Source organism: Maylandia zebra, linkage group LG18 (assembly GCF_041146795.1).
Source record: "Maylandia zebra isolate NMK-2024a linkage group LG18, Mzebra_GT3a, whole genome shotgun sequence".
Classification (NCBI taxonomy): domain Eukaryota; kingdom Metazoa; phylum Chordata; class Actinopteri; order Cichliformes; family Cichlidae; genus Maylandia; species Maylandia zebra.
In genome coordinates this window covers 22,998,245-23,023,178 of record NC_135184.1, presented here as the reverse complement: position 1 = coordinate 23,023,178, position 24,934 = coordinate 22,998,245, and the positions used below count along the sequence as shown (strand labels likewise).

The 24,934-nt window shown below is 42.0% G+C and overlaps 1 protein-coding gene and 1 long non-coding RNA gene across 2 annotated transcripts in view; one reads left to right on the top strand and one right to left on the bottom strand.

The window, feature by feature from the left end:
* Positions 1-24,934, bottom strand: part of clstn2a (calsyntenin 2a) — a 162,300-nt gene that overhangs the window by 92,611 nt on the left and 44,755 nt on the right. The window lies entirely within an intron of this gene.
* Positions 17,844-23,427, top strand: LOC143413748 (uncharacterized). The gene is made up of 3 exons (XR_013094364.1): positions 17,844-18,263; positions 19,211-19,416; positions 22,924-23,427. It is a non-coding gene; the product is annotated as an uncharacterized LOC143413748 (long non-coding RNA).

Below are 24,934 nucleotides of genomic sequence, written 5' to 3'. Positions count from 1 at the left end.
TTGCTGTCAGCAAGGCCATTTCAGTGCAGACATTTTCTGAAGTTGTGGGGTTTTTCTTTGAGGAAAATAGAGGCTGCTGATGCTTCAAAAAATGCACTGACTGACGCAAAACAGGCCAAACCGTCTGGCCTCTCGTTCACATTTTGTTACGCTGAATAATACATTTTATTTCCTTTCTTAGAAATATTATAGAAAAAAGTGATAATAACAAATATACCAATGTGTTTTAACCTCAGTTATAGATGCCTGGGAAGAAAAAGAGTTACAGTTGTGAACTTATTCGAAAACCCAAACAAAATTATGATTATATCACATGTGCAGAACACTTTTATAATCAACTAGCAGGCTCCACTGTGCCATATAAGCTCACTGATCACCACAAACGAAACAAAGTCTCCCTGCTCTGCCAGGATAATCTGACATTTAAAACTCCGAGTGAATCCACTCATGAAAGTTGTACTCCGGCAGACATCTGTTTGGTTGCTGCTGCTCTCGTCCTTTTTAGTGCCGATTTACACTTTAGAGGCATCAGCTGTGAGTCTGACTGTCTTGATTCTTGCCGTCTGTCTCAGATCTTTTGTCTGTCACTGTCTGCTGCGGTAAATATGTCATCTAGAGCCATTTAACCGTGGCTTTACTTTGCTTGCCGTCTCTCATTCTCACTACCTGTCACTGTTATCAGGGAAAAGATGTGAACCGTCAGTCTGATCATTTTGTTTGGGGTTTTTTCTTCCTGAGAAAGGTGAGGGCCACAAACCTAATATTTAACATACATTGGAAATCCATGTTTACAGGTGGTGACAGATTTTAAAAATAGAGCTGCCAAACATTAAAATTCTGAACAAACTTAGAATCATTTTCTGGGCTTGGAGCTTCATTAACAAACTGTAAGTTTGTCAAACCCTTCCCTGCATCCCTCAATTCAGAAACATTTTAATAAAAGGTCAGCACGATCACATGAGCAAACTTTAGTACTAGACTTTAATTTTACTCCATAAGCTTTTTTCCCGTGGTCCCTCGCAGCCTACCTGTAGTGTAGCAGACCTGCACTCACACACCTTCCACTCACAGAACAATGCTGGTGTTAATTGTCCAAAAAGAAAATCTAGTGACAATGTCATTAATTTGGCAACAATGAAAAGAAGTAAATATTTGAATAGTCTAGCTCTAATGTGATTTAAGACCAAGAAAAACGCAGCAGACAGCACTAAAGTGTTTCTTAAGGATTTTTTTAAAATTTAAAAACAAAGTGTACAACAGGAACTTAACTAGCCACCTTCAACCTGCTTCCTTGTGGCCTGTCAGTTCAGTTTCCTTTCGACAATCACCAAAATCTACACGCCCACCAGAGGAATAATGGATTGAAAAGAGCAGGAAGTATGTTACATATGTCCGGGCAGCAAGATGTCTGATTCAATTACAGCGAAAAAATCTGTTCCAATAGTGCTCTAACAAGAGGGAGCAGGAAATTACTTCCACTGGTGTCCTCAATACAGCTCATAGAGCAGTGCAGTGACTACATGAGAAGGTCTCAAAGGGGTTAGTTTATTCCCTTTGTGTAAAAGATGAAAATACATCCTAAAGCTACCACTTCCTATTCTTCTGCAAAGAGCATGCAGTTATTTTTGGATTAAACAGTATAATGCACATGACATTACACATGCAGTTAATTATAAAATGATCTCCAGTGTAAATGTGAATATTTCTCCGGAGCTGCTGACTGCTCGCTGTTGTAATAAAAATTAAATTTGCTGTCACGGGTCATGTGGGTGCCATTAGAGCGATATAAAAAAAATGTGTCCACAAAGCATCCTTCTCAAGGAAACAACACGTTCCTCGGCTTAACTTGAGACATGCTTTTTTTCTATAAGTTTATCCATCCATATTCAATCAGATTTCAAAAATATGGGTGGAATTCCTTCAGAAGGCACATGTCAGCTTAAAGGACTTTAAATATAAAGGTGTAACATGTGGCTGGAAAATAGTTGCAAATCCACGTTATGGTACTGTGGATAAAGACTGAGAAATCACCCCAGGGAGGTTAAAGTTGCTGGCAGAGGCACTTTTAAAGCGAGAGAAAAGCTTTAGTCATGGCTGAAGGGGCCTATAAGCCCCTCTAGAAAAGTACGAGTGTGAAAAACAGTTACTTTCCACAGAGGACTCATTTCGTACGCACAAATGTGCATGCCAACACACCAACACACAGTAACTTAACAAAACAGACTTAGTAAATACTGCACCACTGGGAAAGAAGGGTTTAGAGCTTTTAAGTACAATTTTAGCACTATTTCTCAAAAGTCTTCTGGTCATAATTATGTGTAATGGTGTCTTTTTTTCAGCAAAGGACTAAAATAATCAGCGTGTAAAAAAATTTTTTCCTCCCTGTCTCATTGCTGAGCAACACGCTGATGCTGAAAAACAGAAAATGGACATTGATTCAAACTAAGCTGTCAGCTTCTCCCTCTGTGTGCGAGCGTGTGGATTTTATTTCACTTCTGCTGTCCTTTTTAAAACCTACACACCCTCATCGTGGAAATTTGGGACTTACATGCTGAAGACCTGTCATGATAATAAAATCAGTCTGGAGTTCACTGTTAAGTTAAGCAATACGTATTGGCCCTAATTTGGGGAAAAAATATGAGTGAAAGAGACAGATCACAGTGTGGTGCGGTTAGTGCGTCTTCTAAGCTTGATTTGATCAAATTTAGAAGACGCACTACTTAATATTTTGTACCACAGTGACTATAATGAACAAACACAGTTTTAAAATTCTCAGTGTAGAGAGACAAAATAGTAAAACTCATTCCATTTTATATGGGAAATACTAAGAGAGACATGCATTACATAGATTTTACATTAAACTGACTGAAAAGTTATCCAACTTGCATTTCAAACAAACGTTTCTGTCACTTCTGACTGATTCGTGTTTGCTTGGTTTCTTTCATTTGAACAATAATCAGCCTACGCATTTGACCCCTGGGGCCTAATAGCTTGGGGGGGAAAGCATTTTATAGGCAGAATAATTACAGTCAGAGTTAATGCAAAGATGAAAGAGAGCACAGATTGCCCTGCTCAGGCCAAAAATGTTTCAACTTCAGCAAATAAATGAAGCTTTAGGTTAGTGGAAAGGCTGGTGATGTGTTTAATATCTGTAAAGCTGTTTGGGTTTAAAAAAACTAAAAACAAGGCAAAATCCTTAGGTTATTGTCTAGATCCTGAATTGATCTGGAGAGAAAAGTACTCTGAATCACTCCGACATATTCACGTATTGACCCTCACATGATCCTGGTACAGTCTCCTCTAATAAATCACAAGTTCAAACAACACAGTCAGTGTCACAGCCACACAGTCGCACATGCACTGCAGTCCTAACGTTTTCTAGACATTACCAGATGAAGGTACATGTCAAACAGGCCGATATGACTGTCTGTCTGATGCACAGTAAATACGCAGGGAGTGAATGTGTGCCACCTCATGACCGCTCTAAATGCCAATACTGGCCAAAATACCTACAGTGGCAACACTACAAAGCAGACTTCTGACAATGTCTCAACTTGGATCTGTAGACATTGTTGGATATTCATGTGTGAAGGAGACGTCAGTCAGCCATCTGACAGATACAGAGCATCCTGCCTCATCTAGTGAATGAGAATGAATGTTATGACCTAGAGAGACAGTCCACTTGGTGACTTCCTTATCATTAATCTGTAATGCACTTAAGCACATTTCAAAAATCAGTATAGTGCTGGGCATGTGTCCTGTATCTACAAATGCTTGGTCACGTGTTGTGTGTTGGTGTTGCTATGGATATGCGATCCAAAAAGGTAAACAAAGGTGACCACCGAGACCAATACAGGTATATTTAATGATTTTATTTTTTTCTTGGAGAAGAAGTATTAAGTTTTAACCTGGTTTCAACTCTGTGCTTTTTTTATGTTCACTTCAGCACTACTTGTTTTCCAAAGGCCCATTTCTCCATGCTTTCATAATAAACACTGCAGATACTATGTGGAGCCATTAGCACTGGATTGAGGCGCACACTATTGGAAAACTATTTTCTTAATCTGTTAATAAATATTTTAGTATTTCCTTCGCTCTCTGTCTCCCTCTCTTTTTATACCTGTACTTTATGCCTCCAGAATACAAACACACAGGCTAACTCACACAGCCTAAGGCTACATCCAAACCACCATGGTAGAAAGAACCTGGGGTGATGGCCTATTGACTGATAGAGTTCAAGCAGTCCATGTAACTCTTGGTGGTTAGCCAGTCATTTCAGCAACAGCCTTGGGCAAACTTCTACTACTCTGTGTGTGTGTGTGTGTGTGTGTGTGTGCGTGCGTGCGTGCGTGCGTGCATGTGTGTGTAACCTGTGTTCTTTGCTGCAGACGGATGGAAAGCCCAGAAGATTGTGAGGGTGACTGGTAGGATGTATGACGCAGATAAAATGGGCCAAAACCAAACAGCACAACAGACAGAACCTATTGTCTGCTCTGCATCAGCGCCGACTAGCATCAGAGTTTGGGTGAAAGGGGTGCTGCATTCATATATGTAATTAGTATGGCAAAACACAGTGGTGGTGTGTTAAATAAAAAGAGTATAAATTGTAAATGGAATTGAAGGAGAGCTTGATGAGTAAGTGGAACAGAGACCAAGAAAGAAAAGGACATAAAAATGAAAGTGAATGTACAGTAACTGCAAAGAGACGGAAAGATTGGAGGGTGGGGGGATTTGTTACGGACCAGAAGCTAGAGCAGCAGATAAATCACCACCACCTCAGGGCACCAGAAGGAGGGGAGGGAGTTCAAGCTATGCCTCATGTTTTTAGATGATCCAATAGATGATGCAAAATTTAATACACAATAAAATGTGGACAAGGGAGACATTATTCTGATGTCTAGTCCAATCCAATTTTATTTATAGAGCACCCTTTACAACAAAGTCTGACAAAGTGCCAAAACACTGCAGAAAAATCATCAACAACAACATTAAGATTAGGACGTGTTTTAAAAATCGCCATCCTAACATGTGCGGGGGGATCATACCACAATTTAGGGGTAATAACTGAAAAAGCTGAACCCCCCCTCTCGGTTTTCAGCTGGGTTTTTGGGACTGACAGGAGCAGCTGATCCATGTAATACAAGACAACTGGATCACACTGACATCCCTGACTTCTAACCTGAAACTGCCACTGATCCAGTTATTATACATTGTCAGGTGTCACATGAAAAGAGTTAAAAGACTAGGATTATATATAAAAATATCAGGAACCCTCGTGTCATAGCAGTAAGAGACTTCAATCTTTTTACACTATCTTAAGTAGACACACTGATGCATTTAATCCATATGACCACATGCTGCCACTACTCCCTTTAGCCTTAAGTACCAACACAGATAAGAGCACACACTATTAGGGCCTTAACCTCAATAGAGGATGACGCACACAAACACTCTCTCTCACACACTGGCGCACAAACACAAACCAGTAGAAAACTTAATAGGCTTGTGAATGCACCCTGCTAGGTCAGTAAAAGACTGCAGACTGTTTGTGTACACTGTGTTTGCCCGAGACGTACACATGCCATTATTCATCCCCTTTCTCAGCAGGTTTGGCCTTTCATGTCTGCATAATGTACAGAAAGGTCCATTAATCCTTATGTTGATAGTAAAACTATATGGCAAATCTATGGGTTTATGCTGCCACTGCACTAAAATATTGTATACAAACCTCCAGGCAGTAAAACCCTTTTTATTTTGATTTTCATATTCGGTACAAAGAAGAACCAATAAAAAGAAAGTATATTTTGCAGTTGTTGTTAAACAAGTTCAAGTTTGCAAAGATGGCCAATGCCGCCTTGTTTCAGAGCCATTTGTGGAATCCCACAAAGCACCGTACACTTCTAGTGTAACTACCCTTTCTGCAAGTAACCTTTTCTTGTGTAGCCAAGTCTACTGACTCTAGCTAAAGTGTGATGACAGGTTTTCTTCAGCCATATGCTAATGTTAATAGCTGGGAACACTTGTGCTCAAGTAACAGGCACATCTCTTTTCAGAGCTCCTCTTTTATTTTTTCAAGAATAATTTGTGACTTGATTTATAGTCATTTAATGATATGCTCTCTAGAAGAACTCAACAGAGAAACGTATAGAGTTGAGGTCTTCTTCAAGTTTGAATTAACTGCAAGCCAAAACTGTTGGTCAGAAATGTCTTTTGCCATCAATCTTAAACTTATAGCTTTTGGTTAAGTAAGCAAGAAAAGAAGAAGAAAAAAACACCACAGAGGCTCTGAAAATGCAGGACTTATAGGTGCTGTATTTACTAAACAGTTAATACAACATTTTTGTAAATCCACCTGCATTAAAGCATAAATTCTACACTTCTATCATACCTTTATAGTTTGATTTAAAATGCAAAGTGATCGAGTATATTACAAGATTGCAAAAAAAAAAAAAAAAAAAAAAAAAAATTAAAAAAACTTGTGGCCCCCAGTGCTGAAGAAGATGTACCTGTGCTATTATTTTGAAAATCCTAGGCAACTTCCTTCTTGAGTTATTGGCTTCACAAGACTTTCAGAAAAACTGACCTCTGACCTTGACCTTGAGGTCAGTGAACTAAGATTTGAACTTGTCCAAGATTTTTAGCAGATGCACTTATGGTATCAATTTCAAAACCCTACATTGCCTCGTTGTCAAGTTGTCACATTCTCAAACTCGGATGTCCATGCCATCCACCTACCCAGCTGGGTGACAACAACAATACCCTATCAGCCTTTTACAGCTGAGGGGTAAATGTGTCATCCTCTAAATACTTGTGGAGCAGAGCCGGCGTGGCTTCTTTAGGTTTGAGACTTAATGTTGGTATTGCTCCTGTCAGAGAATCCAAATTGGTATAGTTTTAACATCTCCATAGAGTGGCTGGCCTTGTGCACACACACACACACGTGTACAATATGTGTGCACACGAGAGAGAAAGTAGATGAGACAAAAGAGAAGCAGGGAGGTTGGGCTGAGGATGAGCCAGCTAAGATCTATGAGCTGTCAGTAACACTAATCAGGCTTTTCTCCGGCACTTTTCATCACCAGAAAGCGGGCACTGACCAGCAGTTGGTCAGCCAACTAAACAGGCTGCCATGGCTACGGCGCTGGTTCAACTTTCCAGTCATAACAATGATGAAAGCCAACTGATTGAAGAATCATCAATCACGTTTAAGTTTTGTTGTTATTTTAGCTGTGTTTTCTTCATTTTGAAAACTGTGCATGTCTGTCCTGACAATGGCTGGTTGCATTTTAGGTGTCATCCCTGTTAAAAAGACAAACGACCACACGGGGAACATTAGGACGGTTTGAGGCAGTACCAGAGTCTTCCAATAATAACATGATAAATGGAGGATGAACTAACAACGTGAGAATGTAACAGAATGCTGTTTATGTTAAATACGCACACACACTGATTTCTAGTATAAAATCTCAAGAAAAGGCAATCAGCAGCTCCTCAGTGACGCCGAACTCAAACAGCTGAACCACATTCATGTTCTTGTTGTTCTAAGGTTGATTCATTTCCAAAACCTCTGCTTCCCCCAGCTGCCCTTACATTCACTTTCAATCTTCCACATTTTGCATCTGACTTTGTCAAAGTTGTCCGAATTACAGTCGAAAGAATATGTCATTGGAATAAAAAGGCATGGGGGAGGAGGAGTGGGGGCCAAAGTAATCAAGGGAGCTAAAAAGCGTGAAAGTACCATTACTCATAATGCCATATACACATTTGAAAGATAAATGACTGCAATCCAATGGCAGCCCTCTAATACTGGATCCAGTTGGGTGGAAAGGAAGAGAAAAACCTCCTTCCTTACCATGCTAGCGTAGCTTTACATAATTGGAGCATAAATGTATATATATATATATATATATATATATATATATACATATATATATATATATATATATATATATATATATATATATATATATATATATATAAATAAAAACACCCAGCACGCCCCTGCGGGCGGTTTATCCTTCAAGCTCGGGTCCTCTACCAGAGGCCTGGGAGCTTGAGGGTCCTGCGCAGTATCTTAGTTGTTCCCAGGACTGCGCTCTTCTGGACAGAGATCTCCGATGTTATTCCCGGGATCTGCTGGAGCCACTCGCCTAGCTTGGGAGTCACCGCACCTAGTGCTCCGATTACCACGGGGACCACCGTTACCTTCACCCTCCACATCCTCTCGAGCTCTTCTCTGAGCCCTTGGTATTTCTCCAGCTTCTCGTGTTCCTTCTTCCTGATATTGCTGTCATTCGGAACCGCTACATCGATCACTACGGCCGTCTTCTTCTGTTTGTCTACCACCACTATGTCCGGTTGGTTAGCCACCACCATTTTGTCCGTCTGTATCTGGAAGTCCCACAGGATCTTAGCTCGGTCATTCTCCACCACCCTTGGGGGCATCTCCCATTTTGACCTCGGGACTTCCAGGTTATACTCGGCACAGATGTTCCTGTACACTATGCCGGCCACTTGGTTATGGCGTTCCATGTATGCCCTGCCTGCTAGCATCTTGCACCCTGCTGTTATGTGCTGGATTGTCTCTGGGGCATCTTTACACAGCCTGCACCTGGGGTCTTGCCTGGTGTGATAGACCCCAGCCTCTATGGATCTTGTACTCAGAGCTTGTTCTTGTGCTGCCATGATTAGTGCCTCTGTGCTGTCTTTCAGTCCAGCTTTGTCCAGCCACTGGTAGGATTTCTGGATATCAGCCACCTCCTCTATCTGCCGGTGGTACATACCGTGCAGGGGCCTGTCCTTCCATGATGGTTACTCGTCTCCCTCCTCTTTCTTGGGTTTCTGCTGCCTGAGGTATTCACTGAGCACTCGGTCAGTTGGGGCCATCTTCCCAATGCATCCTTGGATGTTTGTTGTCTCATCCTGGACTGTGGTGCTGACACTCACCAGTCCCCGGCCCCCTTCCTTCCGCTTAGCGTACAGCCTCAGGGTGCTGGACTTGGGGTGAAACCCTCCATGCATGGTAAGGAGCTTTCTTGTCTTTATGTCAGTGGCTTCTATCTCCTCCTTTGGCCAGCCTATTACCCCAGCAGGGTACCTGATCACGGGCAGGGCGTAGGTGTTGATGGCCCGGATCTTGTTCTTACCATTCAGCTGACTCCTCAGGACTTGCCTGACCCTCTGCAGGTACTTGGTGGTTGCAGCTTTTCTAGCAGCCTCTTCATGGTTCCCATTCGCCTGTGGGATCCCCAGGTACTTGTAACTGTCCTCTATGTCTGCAATGTTGCCTTCTGGTAGTTCAATCCCCTCAGTTCTGACTACCTTCCCTCTCTTTGTTACCATCCGACTACACTTCTCCAGTCCGAACGACATTCCAATGTCATTGCTGTATAGCCTGGTAGTGTGGATCAGTGAATCGATGTCTCATTCACTCTTGGCATACAGCTTGATGTCATCCATGTACAGGAGGTGGCTGACAACTGCTCCGTTCCGTAGTCGGTATCCGTAGCCAGTCTTGTTAATGATCTCACTGAGGGGGTTCAGGCCTATGCAGAACAGCAGTGGGGACAGAGCATCTCCTTGGTAGATCCCGCATTTGATGGTGACTTGTGCTATGGGCTTGGAGTTGGCCTCTAGTGTTGTACGCCACATCCCCATTGAGTTCCTGATGAAGGCTCTTAGGGTCCCGTTGAGCTTGTACAATTCTAGGCATTCCAGTATCCAGCTGTGGGGCATTGAGTCATAGGCCTTCTTGTAATCAATCCAGGCAGTGCACAGGTTGGTCAGTCTGGTCTTGCAGTCTCGGCTGACTGTTCTGTCTACCAGTAGCTGGTGTTTTGCGCCTCTGGTATTCTTGCCAATTCCTTTCTGTGTCCCGCTCATGTATTGACCCATGTGCCTGTTCATCTTAGCCGATATGATGCCTGACAGGAGCTTCCATGTGGTACTGAGGCAGGTTATTGGTCGGTAGTTGGAGGGGACCGGTCCCTTCTTGGGGTCCTTGGGGACCAGGACCGTCCGAAATGCGCAAACATACATGGAAATGCAGTATATACAGCAGAAACAGAGCTTGAAAGTCAATATTTGGTTTTTATTGGTTTATTCTTTTATTTACTTATTATTTATTTTATTTATTCAACTCATTTGCTCATCTGTTGAGTTAGGTGCCTCTTTTATTCTTCACTGACTCATAGGTCAGTAGAAAGGGGCTTTACGAGCAAACAAAAACATTCCTCTGAAAATGAAAAGAGAACTGTTTCTCAAGACAACTTTATATGAATACCCAAAGTCTGGCTCCTTGGAAGTAAAATAGATAGAAATGGGGGATAGCTAAAGACGTTTGTACAGTATTTTATTTTATATAACATACAGCTTTAGCTGTGTTCCACTTTTTGTGTATGTTACAGCTATTTTCTCTGCCTTAGGCTGCACGGTACAGTATCTATGACTAGACGTCGGTATAAGCAACATGTGATGGGATAAGACAACCAACTGACGCAGTAGAGTGCAGGCATGACAATGCGCTACTTTGCCTCAAGGCCTCTTCCTAAGAAAGTTACATATTGAAGGAATGTAATCTCAAATACAATTTATTTTGACAGTTTAGTCCAAATATGTTCTCTGTGTTCAAATACACTGCTTGAACCACACAGTAGTTGCAACACGCCAGGAGTTGTGTGCAGCGTTATCTCAGATTCCTGCGCACTGAACACATCACTTGTGCTCAGCATGACTCAAAAAGGCAGTGAAATACAACCAGTACTAATGAGTTTTTAAAACTGGACTCTGCTCTTCATTTGCTTGTGTCAAGCAAACTAATTTCCTCCAGCAATTATAGTGATTTTTACAGATACAGTAAAAACACAGAAAACAACAAATTTGACTCGAGGCAGATAGAGGACCTATCTGCACACTGTGCAAACTAAGCCTGTGCTATATAAAGAAATAGTGGGTGAAGGAAAAAAAAGGTTAAGAGAGAGAAGGAAAGGTTACATCAACGAGACAGAACACAATCACCCTATTCACACACAGCAAAGAATGATAACAGCTACCTGAACCCATGGGCAAAAGGGTTAAATAGCAACAAGTCATAACATCTGCCCTGCTCCTTATTCAATAATGCAAAAACCAGAGCTGTTTTATGTGTAATCAACATGGATGGTAGGCTGAGGCCCGGAAAGCATCCTATGCAGTTGCAAAAACCCCGTGGCCTCTATTCTGTTCCCCCTGTCTTAGCTTGTTTGACACTATTTTTCTTCCTGGCATGCAATTCAAAGTGTGAAAATATTTCTAAATATGCCTTGCACTTAATAACAACAGCCTTCCTCTCAGGAACAATAAAAAAAGGGACTGGAGTGGCATTTTATAGCATTTTTCTAAACTTATTGACCACTCAGAGCGCTTCACACTACATGCAGCTTTTACACAGTACTTTAGTGCATCCACATTCAAAGATATGCTCAAATGAAAACCTCATGTTTTTGTAGGTTTAACACTCAGAAGCACGCTGGGTCCAAAAACACTACTAACGTCATTTAGAGTATTTGTCATGGATTGTGTAACACGGGTTATAAAAAGCAGTTTCTCTTGACATGGGCATATGACACATTCACACACCTCGCAGTGTGATTGTACTCCCTTGGCATTTTTCAAAAGTTGTTTAGCTGCTCAGAAAGCTGTGGGAGTCGGGGAGAAAGGTAACAATTGCCAACAGCAACAAACTTTGACACAAAGAAAGTCGAAGTATAAAGAAAATCAGAATCAGAATCAGAATCAGAAACTTTATTGTCATTGTCATGAGAACAACGAAATTAAGAATGGTCCCCGATCATTGCATCATCCCTAGCAATATCAAAATATAAATAAAACAATAAAATTCAATAAATAAAATAGATAGAATACTTAAAATACTAATAAGATATAACAGTAAAGCATTCACATACATTCCCACACACATGCTTCAGACCGTGCATAGATTAACACAAGAGTGGCGTGATGGACATTTTTTTGTAGTATTCAGATGTGTTATTGCAGTTGGATAACAGCTGTGTTTGAGTCTATTAGTCCTTGCTCTGATTGCCCTGTACTGTCTGCCTGAGACAATACAGACAAAGAGGGAAGGAAGAAATAAGGGAAGTTAATTAGGAAGCCTCTACTTGGAGGGACCATGAGACTCACAAGTACTGAGAGTCTGAATAACAATCAACTGAACTAATGTCATATATATGGAAAACAACCTTCAGTAACACTGAGAAACATTTATGCAGTGTTACATCATGTTTCCCTCTGGGCTCAAACACAACAGCTTCCACTGCACCACAGCAATGCCTGGGTCAGGGTTACAAATTAAACTCTATCCATGAAATTACTTCAGTGGCTTCAAAGCATTAAGTTTTCAACCTGAACATCTTTATATTGTATAATAATTCCTCACTGGATCTGCTCTGTGCGGTGAAAGTACAGGTATGGCCATATCCTAGCAGGGGAGCATGTCTACTGAAAGTGGGTTGTTATGGTGGTCCACACAACAGGCTAAAACACTATTAGGCTATTCTGTCTTTTGACACAGCTCGTAGAGTTGTAGTTGTCAGGAAGGGAGAGGAGTCAAAGGACTGAACTGACAAGTTTCTTGAGGTTTTTTTCTCTTTCTTTTCTTAGGCTAGAAGTAGGGATATGGGAGCCATTATGCCTCGATTAGCCAATATAACAGAGATAAAGCTTTGTGAGCGGAATAACTAGAATAACAAAGTAAGCATCAGTCAGATAAAGCACTAGAAACCCCCAAAACTGTGAGTTTACACCACCAGTACAGCACAATTCAACTATTTTATTCATCATTTCTTGTGTGAGAGTGCTATTTCCATCAAGCAGATACAAAATCCTTAAAGAACAACAACACATGATATGTTACACCCTCACTGCTTCCATGGGAATTAAGAGGGTAAGTAGCAGCCAGGTGCCGCTAATTAATTGGACTTGATTACCTGATCACCAGTGAGTGTGAACGCCTCTATAAAAGGAGACGTTTGGCGGTTTGCTGGTCTGGAACACTCAGGTGCGTGTTAACACAACGCCAGAGAGTAAAGACGTCAACAATGATCTGAGAGAAGCAACTATTGCTGCCCCTCAGTCTGGAAAGAGTTATAAGACCATTTCCAAACTGTTTAAAAATCTATCATTCTGCCATGAGAAAGATCATCCACAAAAGGAAAACATTCAAGACTATTGTCAGTCTTCCCAGGAGTGGATGTAAATTTAGATCATGCAATGCTCAAAGAAACTGCAAAAAACCCCAGAGGTACATTTCAAACTTTATAGGCATCAGTTAGCATGTTTAATGTTAATGTTAATGAGAGTGGAATCAGAAAAAGACTGAACAAGTGTGGCTTGTGTGAGGGGTTGCCGGTAGAAAGCCTCTTTTCTCTAAAACAACATGGCGGCCGGACCGTTTAGACAAAAACCAAACACAACATATGAGAACTTACAGCTCATATCAGCTTTCAAAGACAGTGGTGAAGGGTAATGGTAAATACCGCTTTTCCTCTCTGAGCACTCAAAGTACTTTACACTACCTCATGCACCCAAGCACTTTTTTTTCTATGCTCTTTCTACGTAAGTGCTTTCTATCTAATATTCACACTCCAACGGACGCATTGGACAACAACTTGGACTTAGTATCTTTCCCAAGGATATTTGGCATTCAGACTGGGGCAGACAATGATCAAACCACCAACCTTCTGATGGATCTTTGCACCTTGTAGTCATTCAGTCATTCATAAACTGCTCTGTACACAAAACAGTTTTGAATCAATTGTGAGGTCAGCTAAAACTTGGCAGCTTGAGAGTAAACCTTTGTCATACAATGTTTGCAAGCATAGTAGCAAATCTAAAACAGAATAGTTAAAAAAGATAAGAATCAAGGTTTTGCAATGACCCATTTAAAGTCCAGACCTCAACCCGAGTGAAGTGCTGAGTTAAGAGAGCTGTGCATAAATGATTGCATACAAACCTCAATAAACTGAACCAACGTTGTAAAGAGCGGGACAAAAAAATGTCTCCACAATGCTATAAGAGACTGATGAAGTCATGCAGAAAAAATATTTTTGCTTCTTTTAAAAAGAGTTTTTGCTTTTAAACCCTGTTCTATAAGATTCTGCATTATATTGTATTTTATAGGAATGCTCACATGTGCTGATGATCAATTAAGTGCCTTTGATTATCAGCACCTAGATGCTACTTACACTCTTAATTTCTATGGAAGCCGTAAGGGTGTAATCAGTTTGTCACACATTGCCTCAGTTTTTCCTGAATAAATAATGCCATTGTGTAATATGTCATCTGAGATTGCCTTTAAATAATTTTAAAAAGACCAGATAATTTTTGATACATGAAACCTTAGGAGGGCATATTTTCCTTTTCATAGTAAGCCCACACAGGACACTAACTATATTTTACAAGCCCATTTTTACAATACGAGGTTGGAAACTCTATTTCCTTCTCTCTCACTCTCAGTAGCATTTTTAAAACTCCACCCCTCGGGCAAAAACAGTCTTGCTTTCCCATCACAATGTGATCTCAGAGATGAGGACATGTTGTTTTCCTGGAAGAAAAAACACTGGTCCAACACAAAGCTAACTGACCTGGATGCACCTATAGCTGTGTTTGTGCCAGCCTGTTACATTACAAGCAGATATAGCATGATTCATCAGCAGTAAAGGAAGTGTAGCTGCAAGCCTTCGATATTTACCACACAGCACCGCAAAGCATGTTTTTCTTGACAAGAAAATAGAAGCACAAGAAGCAAAAGTGAATTATAATTTACCTGGTGGCTCTGAGTTTTTAATGACTTTTATGACTATAACCTGCTCCTATGGAAAGCTGTATTGCATTATCAGGTTACAAAGCATTTCTTAGACAAAGCCAAGAAACATTAACACGAGCATAGACCTGCTAACGTATTATATTTTTTGATAATGATTTCGATAATGATTTGTATTTATAGTCTTTTTGCCCCAGCAACAACAAATCTGCCCATGTGTCTCCTATCTGAAATGTCCATATTTTGTTCTTTCTGTCATGGTCCTGGGTCATTTTGACCCAGCGTTTTGTGTTTTGTGATTATTTTCCTCTGTTCTAGCTATTCTGTGTCCTCCCCCCTTGTGTCCGGTTCGGGTCTAGATTTCCTGTCTTGTTCTGAAAGTCTGTGTCTGTTGTCATTGTGTTCAGCTTGTCTCCTCCGGTCCTCATGTGTATTAGGTTCAGCTGTTCTTCCCTCTTGTGTGTGATTACCTGATTACCTTGTGTGTGTATATTTAGTGGGTGTCGGTCTGTGTTCTTTGTCGGCTCGTCTGTGTTCCTTGGTATCCTGTTCCTTAGTCTGCGTCTCTCTGCGCCGCTCTCCGTTTTGTAGACTTCAGGTTTGCTCTTTAGTTTCTCCCAGTTTAGGTTTGTCATTACTCATGCTTCATTGCCTGTTTTTGCCACTGCCACCGTGTAAATAAACTTCACTCGTATCATCAGTTTGCTGCATTTTGGGTCCTCCTTTTCCTCCACTCCACACGGCTCACTCCGCCAGCCGTGACAGTACGAGCCGACCAAACATGGACCCAGCAGCATCCGCGCCGTCCCAGGAGTTTCGGGAGGAAGTGATCGACAGCGTTTCCAGGTTGGTCAACCTGTGGCTCGAGCATGAGGAGGAAGAGCTTCACCACGCTGTAGAAGCTAGGCTACAGCTGCTGATGTCTGCTCACTGCTGGCTACTCGACTCTCTTCACCCGCTCGCACAGGACTTCATCCTTCACGAGCTGCACCTTCGCCCTCCAGCCGCTACCGCTTCCCAACCCAGCCCGGCGGTGAAGATTTTGCCCGGCCCGCCGGAGGTTTTGCCCGGCCCGCCGGAGGTTTTGCCCGGGAGGAAGCGACGATCGCGCCGTCGGCGCGTCACCCCACAGCCGGAGATTAGGATTTCGGAACTGCCGGCTGTGATGAGTGAGAAGGACCCTTTTTCTGTTTTGGACTGTGTGCCTGTTTATTCCGGGGCTTTGTTTGTTGAGTCAGCTGCCCAGCCGGTAGCTCAGTTAGCCGCTCGGTCATCACCTTCATCACATTCAGCCTCATGACCCATAGCTCAGTCATTACCACAGCCAGACTTATTGGAAACTATGTTACAGTCCATAGCCCAGTCTATAGCTCAGTTGATAGAAGACTCATCAGCCTTATCAGCTCAGCCACCTATTCAGCCATCATCTTCACCAACTCCTCCGGTACTTCAAGTTGAGTCCATCCAACCTGAAAAGAACTATTTTTCATCTGTTCATTCCAAGCAGAGAGACAAACCACACAATACTGAAAACATTCCTCAAGAGCTGGCCAGTTCTGAGACTGTGACACACTCCAGGGCCTCCCCAGAGGCTGGGTTCCAGCCCCTGGCCGACTCTGGACCCCTGGAGGTTAAGAAGCCAGCTGAGGACTGCATCTGGCTGTCGCTGCCTGAGCTGAGTCAATGCTCCGTGCAGCTGCAGTCTGCCTTGTGTTTGCCAGAGGCCCGTGCGCCTGCTGGTTCTGACCCGTTCCTGCCAGAGGCCCGTGCGCCTGCTGGTTCTGAACTGTGCCTGCCAGAGGCCCGTGCGCCTGCTGGTTCTGAACTGTGCCTGCCAGGGGCCCCGGTGCCCACTGGTCCAGAGACTGTTTTCGCTGGGGGGCCCGAGGAGCCCGTCCAGCCTCCTGCTTCGCCTGCTGGGGGGCCCGAGGAGCCCGTCCAGCCCCAAGACTCGTCAGCTGGAGGGCCCGAGGAGCCCGTCCAGCCCCAAGACTCGTCAGCTGGAGGGCCCCAGGAGCCTGTCCAGCCCCAAGACTCGTCAGCTGGAGGGCCCGAGGAGCCCGTCCAGCCCCCTGCTGCAACATCGTCATCTGCCTCGCCTGGCCCGGCTGCAGCATCATCATCTGCCTCGCCTGGCCCGGCTGCAGCATCATCATCTGCCTCGCCTGGTCCAGCCTCTGCTTCAGTCTCGTCTGGTCCAGCCTCTGCTTCAGTCTCGTCTGGTCCAGCCTCCGCTTCGGCTTCAGCTTCGCCTGGTCCAGCCTCCGCTTCGGCTTCAGCTTCAGCCGCGCCTGGTCCAGCCTCTGCTTCGGTCTCGTCTGGTGCTGCGACGGCCACGCCACCTTCGGGTCCCGAACTGCCGCCTCGACGTCGGCGGTCATCTGCCAGGCCGCTGGTGGAGCGTCATCGTCACTATGGACGACCTCCTAGACGCCGCCATTGCTGTCCGCGCGGTCGGCCTCCAGACTTGTGTCATCGCCGCCGTTGCTGTCCGCACGGTCGGCCGCCTGAACGGTTTCCCCGTCGCCGCCGCTGCCATGTGCACGGTCGGCCCCCTGAACTGCGTCCACTCCGCCACCGCTGCCTTCCGCTCGGTCGGCTTTCGGATCTGTGTCGCCGACGTGGCCGGCCTCTGAAGATGAACTGTCCTGGACTTCTGAGTTGTCGGCCTCTGGGCCGGCCTCCTGAACTGTGTTTTGTCCTTGTGCTCCAGCATGTGTGTTTGTTTTGGACGAGCCACTTGGTTCGCTGGAGCTTGTGTTTGTTCGGTGTAGGTCCCTCCGTCCTGGACCCCCCGCCGCCCGCCCTGGGTTGGTCATCTGTTTTTGTTTTGGGCTGTCTGGGGCCAGCCCTTGGAGGGGGGGTACTGTCATGGTCCTGGGTCATTTTGACCCAGCGTTTTGTGTTTTGTGATTATTTTCCTCTGTTCTAGCTATTCTGTGTCCTCCCCCCTTGTGTCCGGTTCGGGTCTAGATTTCCTGTCTTGTTCTGAAAGTCTGTCTGTTGTCATTGTGTTCAGCTTGTCTCCTCCGGTCCTCATGTGTATTAGGTTCAGCTGTTCTTCCCTCTTGTGTGTGATTACCTGATTACCTTGTGTGTGTATATTTAGTGGGTGTCGGTCTGTGTTCTTTGTCGGCTCGTCTGTGTTTCTTGGTATCCTGTTCCTTAGTCTGCGTCTCTCTGCTCCGCTCTCCGTTTTGTAGACTTCAGGTTTGCTCTTTAGTTTCTCCCAGTTTAGGTTTGTCATTACTCATGCTTCATTGCCTGTTTTTGCCACTGCCACCGTGTAAATAAACTTCACTCGTATCATCAGTTTGCTGCATTTTGGGTCCTCCTTTTCCTCCACTCCACACGGCTCACTCCGCCAGCCGTGACACTTTCTCTCTTTTTAAACGTAAAAAAAAAGGTGAAAATTTCCATCCTGCTGGGCGTCGTCAAGCTGAAGGTGGGTAATCCTCTTTGCCTTTTTTTTTTTTAAGTTAAAAAGCCTGCAGTAGCAAACAGTAGCACAGTGAAAACCGAGTGTAACCAAGAAATTAGATATACAGTGGGCTTATTTCTTTATATAAGATCAGGCTTAGCTCTTTCTTCTAAAAAGATTTCCTTATTGAAAATGAACATGCAATTCAACATGACCTTGAGATCCTCAGATAGCTGCAGCTCCCCTAAAATTTATGAGGGGGGAAAAAAGGGGGCCAAGGCACAGTGTGAAGACCGGTCAATAATCCGATAAGCAGAAGGACAGACGAGAGAAAGTCAGTGACGAGTGACCCGGTCACACAGATGCAGTGTTCATCACCAGAGAGTGCTTTATCCAGGGGAGGTGCAGCACTGAAGGGAACAGAAGTATTTGAAGTCATTTTTCTCTTTCGAGCACCCAACTCTCAACCTCACAGTATGGTATTAGCCTGCTCTCTGCTTGCACCCTCTGTTCACCAACTCTCTCTCCAATCTTTACCAAAAATTACTAGAGCACAAAGAAAGTAACAAAAGCAAGAGTACAGATGTGAGAGGAAAGAGGTTGGTGAGAATCAAAGTGGGGGGTTTTTAAAAGAAAAAACTCATGTGCATATGTTATAGTGCAGACTGCTTAATTACTTTTGCATAAGTGATCGATTCATTGTTTTTATATTTAAAAAACATCTGTTTTAAAGGGTGGGACCTACCGCCTTAACAAGTTTTAGAAATATAAATTAGAAATGTATAAATTTACTGAACTATACTTTCACGAGGTGGTGAGTCAAGAAAAAAAACCCACCACATTTTGACTGATATCTGCTTTTGTCGTCAAACATTTATATATAAATAAACAGCATATAATATCAATGCAGTAATTTTCTTTTTGGGTTGTCTTTTCTTACCATGTAATCTCTGTTGGCTTTTACTGTACAGAGAATGGATGACACTGAACCCACCTACCGCTGAATTGTCTCCGCTTGGAGTGTTCATTTCCAGGATGCATTATCAGGAAAAAGGAAATCGCATTCTTGATGATCCGCATGTTTATGGGGAACAAGAAAATGATAATGAGATCCAGTCTCTCAACAGTGGAAGTTTGTGGGGAGTAAAAGGTGGTACACAGGCGAGGCATGAGAAAAGTAAGTAAAGTGATGTGCTATTTCTATAAATGATATTTTAAGTCATATGTTATTTATATTATAACGTCACAATGGAATCACAGTACCAATTAAATTCTGGCTTAAACCTCAGACTCCGGCTTGTGAAGCAGCCCGTGACATTAGGTTGTGAAGATAAATTAATTTAAAAAACCTGCATTATTAATGTGGAGAATAAAGAATATCTATATATATATATATATATATATATATATATATATATATATATATATATATATATATATATATATATATATAAATAGTTTGTAACAATAATTGCTTGTTTGCTTTGATTTAAACAATATTTGCAATGTTTCAGAAGTTTAAAATTAAAGCATCCCTGCTCCTTTTTACTTTTTTTGGACTCTTTTTGGAGTTTTTTTAATTCACAATGATGGTTTGAGCGTCTGTCTTTCTTCTGATTGGCTGGCTAATGCAAACCCAAGGTGTCAATAGCATGTTGGAGGTGCTTGGTGACTGAAATACCACATTAAGAATAACCTCTCTCTGAAGTCATGTTTCAATCTGTCTGAAACCTCACATTTTGGCTCACAGAAGCTTACTCTTACATACACTCACCTCATTATATGAAACTCTGTTCATCTTTAACATGAGCATCCATCATTGTCAGGTGTCATTGTCATCATTTTCAACAATTTTATGATCGATTAAATGAGTATCAACTGTCCAATGAATCAATCTAGCAGTGCCGGCTATTCTTATTGACAGATTTCCAGGCTTATATCTATAGCCAGTCATACACAAACTGAGGAAGGTAGAAATATCTACTCAATACATGAAAGAGAATAGAAAAAAACATGGATGATTAAACATTTTTGGCACTTTAATTTGGCTACAACTGCATGTGAACAAAATGGGCCGATGGTGCGACTCAAAACAAAGTTATTTAGCTGGTACTCATGATGCTGTTACCTTGCACCTTTCTATAATTATGCTTAGCCTGCTGATTCATTCTGCGCTCCTGACACAGCAGCACAGTGGTTGTATTGCAGTCATTAGGACATTGTGTTGGTGCACACTACACAGCATCACTGCATGGCAATTGACACAGTTACTTGACAAAAGGCATCGGGACCAGAATCCGCATTAGAAACAAGCAGCCCTGGGGTTTTCAAATGTTTCAGTCAAATTAATTGCAGACACTGAATCATTGTGTAGCTGTAGTCTGATAACAAAATAAATGCACAGATAACTCAAAAAGTAAAAATGAGGGAAGGCCAGGTTATAATAAAGTATGGTTTGCAGATAGTGACAACGCATGTGGTGCTGGATGTGTAGATATGAGGTCATTCAGGTCTTTTTAATAGGATGATTCCTTCACAGTGGAGCCACATTTTAAATAAGCACTGCGATGTAGTGATTCAACAGCAACACTTATTCCAATACGGTGCCGGTGCATCAAGCTTTTAAATCTGACATCTGTGTCTGTTTTAGTCTCACAGCACAGAGGTCTTTAAATCCATCTCTGGCTGACTTCAGTTTATGCTAACGAAGACGCTGTGTAGGCTAAAAAGCCGACTTGACTTTAATGAGAAAAATGAGGGAGATCCAGGGACTATATGGTATCACTCGGTGTCCTCTATTGCATGTAAACAGGGACATGCTGGTTTTTAAAAAAAAAACAAAAAAAACCGAAACCTATAGCTCTATAGATGTCGGCAACATCTAATTCACAGTTATTAAAAAGGTAAGACTCTCCCTTTGGTAAAAAAGAAACTTTTATAAATGAATTTAAAAGAAAGTGGGGAAAAAAGGAGTACCTTTGTGATTCCAGGCCAAATATAAAACAAAAAATTCCTATTAAACTTCCTGGATGAAAATGAATCTTGTCATGTGGTGAAAAAGTATGATACATGAAAGCGAGGTCAGAAATAAAAACATGAGGTAAAATTGAACTCTTTACCGCTGCTAGGAGTAAGGCTTGAAGCTCGTTTTTGAACTGGGCAGTTTCTGCTTACAGAACAAAATGACTGGATGTGCGTCTGAAGTTAGTGGGGGTTGGTCTCTGGCAGAATACAGGATTTTAATATAATGATATATTCTGAGGTGTCAAAACACATCATTAAGGGTACAGAGGAGGTTGTCGAATGTTATCTTTATGGGAGAAATAGTTAGAAGCAGAAAGGAATGCACAGGTGAGATTTGTGGAGTTTCAAGATGCTGACAAGTGATTTAATTTGAAAAGGGGACACTAGTTGCATGTTATTCGTTTCTCCTCATTTCCTAACCAGCTTTATATGATCATCTGTTTGCTTAAAAGCAAAAGATGTTATTTCATTTGACTAAGATTAAAGCATGTTGTCAAAAAAAGGCGTGAAAAACATTAACTATGTGTCTAAGAACAGTTAATTCGGGGGACCGTGGCTCAAGAGTTGGGAGTTCGCCTTGTAATCGGAAGGTTGCCGGTTCGAGCCCCGGCTAGGACCGTCTTGGTCGTTGTGTCCTTGGGCAAGACGCTTCACCCGTTGCCTACTGGTGGTGGTCAGAAGGCCCCATGGCGCCAGTGTCTGGCAGCCTCGCCTCGGTCAGTGCGCCCCAGGGTGGCTGTGGCTACAATGTAGCTGCCATCACCAGTGTGTGAATGGGTGAATGACTGGATATGTAAAGTGCTTTGGGGTCCTTAGGGACTAGTAAAGCACTATATAAATACAGGCCATTTACCATTTAATTGTAAATGAGTCGATGTGGAAATGTGAAGAAAGAAAAAACAATTAGGATGGAGGATGGGGTTGTTTGCCCGTACCAAATTGTAAACTTGTTGTGTGTATCAATTTCCGTCCAGATGCTATAAACTGAAGAATTTGAAGGAATTTAATAGGTTATCAACAATCCAGTAATGTGTTCGCCCAGATGTGAAACTTGAATAATACCAAGTTTTATTGCGGAATTATGATATTGCAAACGTTTACATGGAGAAAGTGTCTGGACTTTATTTCTGTGAAGGCAAATTAGCAAATTAATTCTTAAGCCAAGGTCAAAAACATTTTAGTGGTCACTGTTATCTTGAACAATGAGCACTAAAATCTAATCAGTTTCATCCCCGTGTCCTTTAAGAGTCACCTTTAGTCAACAACATCTAATCAGGTTTTCATTAAGTTCTCGTGATTAATATTTGCACCGATTTTAAGATATAAAGGCATAAAATCCCAAACACTTACCTTCTCACCTTGAGCCATGCCACTACTATTTGCAACTGTTCCAATTTTAGGTTTTTTAAACATTAAATAAACAACTAAAAATATCAACAACGACAAGCATTTTCTTTCAAGTGTAGAAATTTCGTGTCAAAGTATAATTTATTTGCTTTTACCACAGTCTGCAACCACCACTTAGATTCTACTTCCAGATATTTTTCAAAGATAAATCTTTAAAGACACTGAAAGACATGTCACTAAACATAGTTCAGGAATTTTCATTATGATGTCCTTAATTTTTTTCTCTCACAGGTGTTTGTATTTTGTGTTACAGGCATGCTGAAAAGTGATACCAAAGTGGCATAACCTATAGTACTTTTAGGTTCCACGTGAGGCTGGCTGCAAAAAGGGCGTCAACCCCCAGAGACTCCAATGTTACGATGACCATCTTTACAGCTTTAACAAGCAAATATACAGTCAGGTTCAGCCTTAATGTTTAATTTAACCCTCATAACATCTATGAGTGGAGTGAACTTTTTTTTTTAACTCATTAACCTGGATAACTGAGGTAGGGGCACGGCCGCTTTGATTGAGCCAGTCAGAGTCTGTCAGGCCTCATCTGTTCCTTTGAGTCATTAAACTGGACCTCTCCCTGTGTGTGTGCTCTTGGTGCCTTTTGGAGCATTTTTAATGACTATTGCTGACTGGCTGTGATACAAGCCCAACAAGAAGTTTTTGTTTGAGCTCTGATGAATGAAATTCTAGTATTTTATTAGCCAATTACTTTGTACTGTTTAGACATATGTGTATGAAGCGGTGTATGCGTTCATAAAGTAAAGTATCCAACATTCCATAACACTAATGTTAAGTTATACAATGAAAACCTGTGACTGATATCACATTGGCTCAGTCCAATTTTTACATTGTTTTAAAACAAACAATTTTGCATTTTAATTTAGTTTTGCCTCCTCTGTGCCAGAGTCCCCAATACTGCGCATAAGAGAAGATGGTTCAGCACCTAACTGAAACGCATTGAATTTACACACTATGTGGAAATTGGCGGATAACAATGTATGAAAATTAAACGGGGTCATGCTGGTTTATAGTATAATGTGTTAGTTAATGAAAAAAAGGAAAGATCTGGAGAAAGATCTGGACAGAGAGAGACACTAACAATAAGAAAATGGACTAATGAGACATATTGAACTACGCTGCCTAAACCAAAAGCTAAGCTTATGCATTTTAAGCCAGTCACATGGAAAACAGCCTGTCCATGAACCAAGGCTTTTATAATTGAGGGTAAAATAAGATGTTTGTTCTTCAGTGCTTTGGCAACGGAACAAGAAATAAAACATTTCGTTGTCTGTTTGATAGATTACCATCTGCCCACTATTCCCACAGCATGATTCTTCAATCAGGCACAACCATAGATCTTTCCAGATAAATCCCCCCTCTAATACTGTAAGGGGTATAGGGGAGAGGCAGAGAAAACAAATCTAAAATCTAATTTAACTCACAAACAGTAGAATGTGTACATCAGATTACAATCAAATTGAATTTCCTCCTCCCTGTCTCCCAAGTTGCTTTTTTTCTACATCCACGTGTACACAAACGGCGCTCAGTTTGTGTTACCTTCAATATTACAAGACATCAGTTGGGGCAGTCCATTGCTCCTTTCCACACAAACTGAGCACCCTCAGTTTTCTACGGTTTGGGTCTTCAGAACTTGTCCGGTGGGTCCAAATACCTTTGCAGATATAGCTTTCGTGAATGCAACAGACACTAATCATTTGCAGGTAATTTCCCCAGGCAGGGAACTAAACTCATATATTTCCCCTGAGGTGGCAGTCTGAAAATGCTCCTACTTTTTGCTGTTGCTGTTTTACATACTTCTTATCTTTCTTATGTTTTCATCATACTTTTCTTACTGCCCTCTGATAGACTCGAAAAACAGCAGAGTAGGTTTTATCGCCAGAACTCAAGACTGTGAGTTGTTTGGTTTGCATTAATAATTTAAAGTACCGGTAGCTGATTTCAAACACATACTGTGTTTTGTGCATGCTAAGGGCTGTGATGCTCAAAAATAGGTTTTGGTAAGGAAACAAAGAATCTGGGGAATGAAACATGCAGTTTTTGTCTTTAGTAAAAGAACTGCTCAGACCAGCAGCTATTCAAACATCAATTATCTCTGACACCTTGACAAAGACTGAATGCCAGCCATTTGTGTTGTGTGCACAAATCCCCCAAAATCATTGCTCAATTTTAAATGTCTCCACAACATGAAAAAAAAAACTGGCAAATACACAAAAGCAAAAAAAAGACTTTTTTGACAAAACTTCATCCCT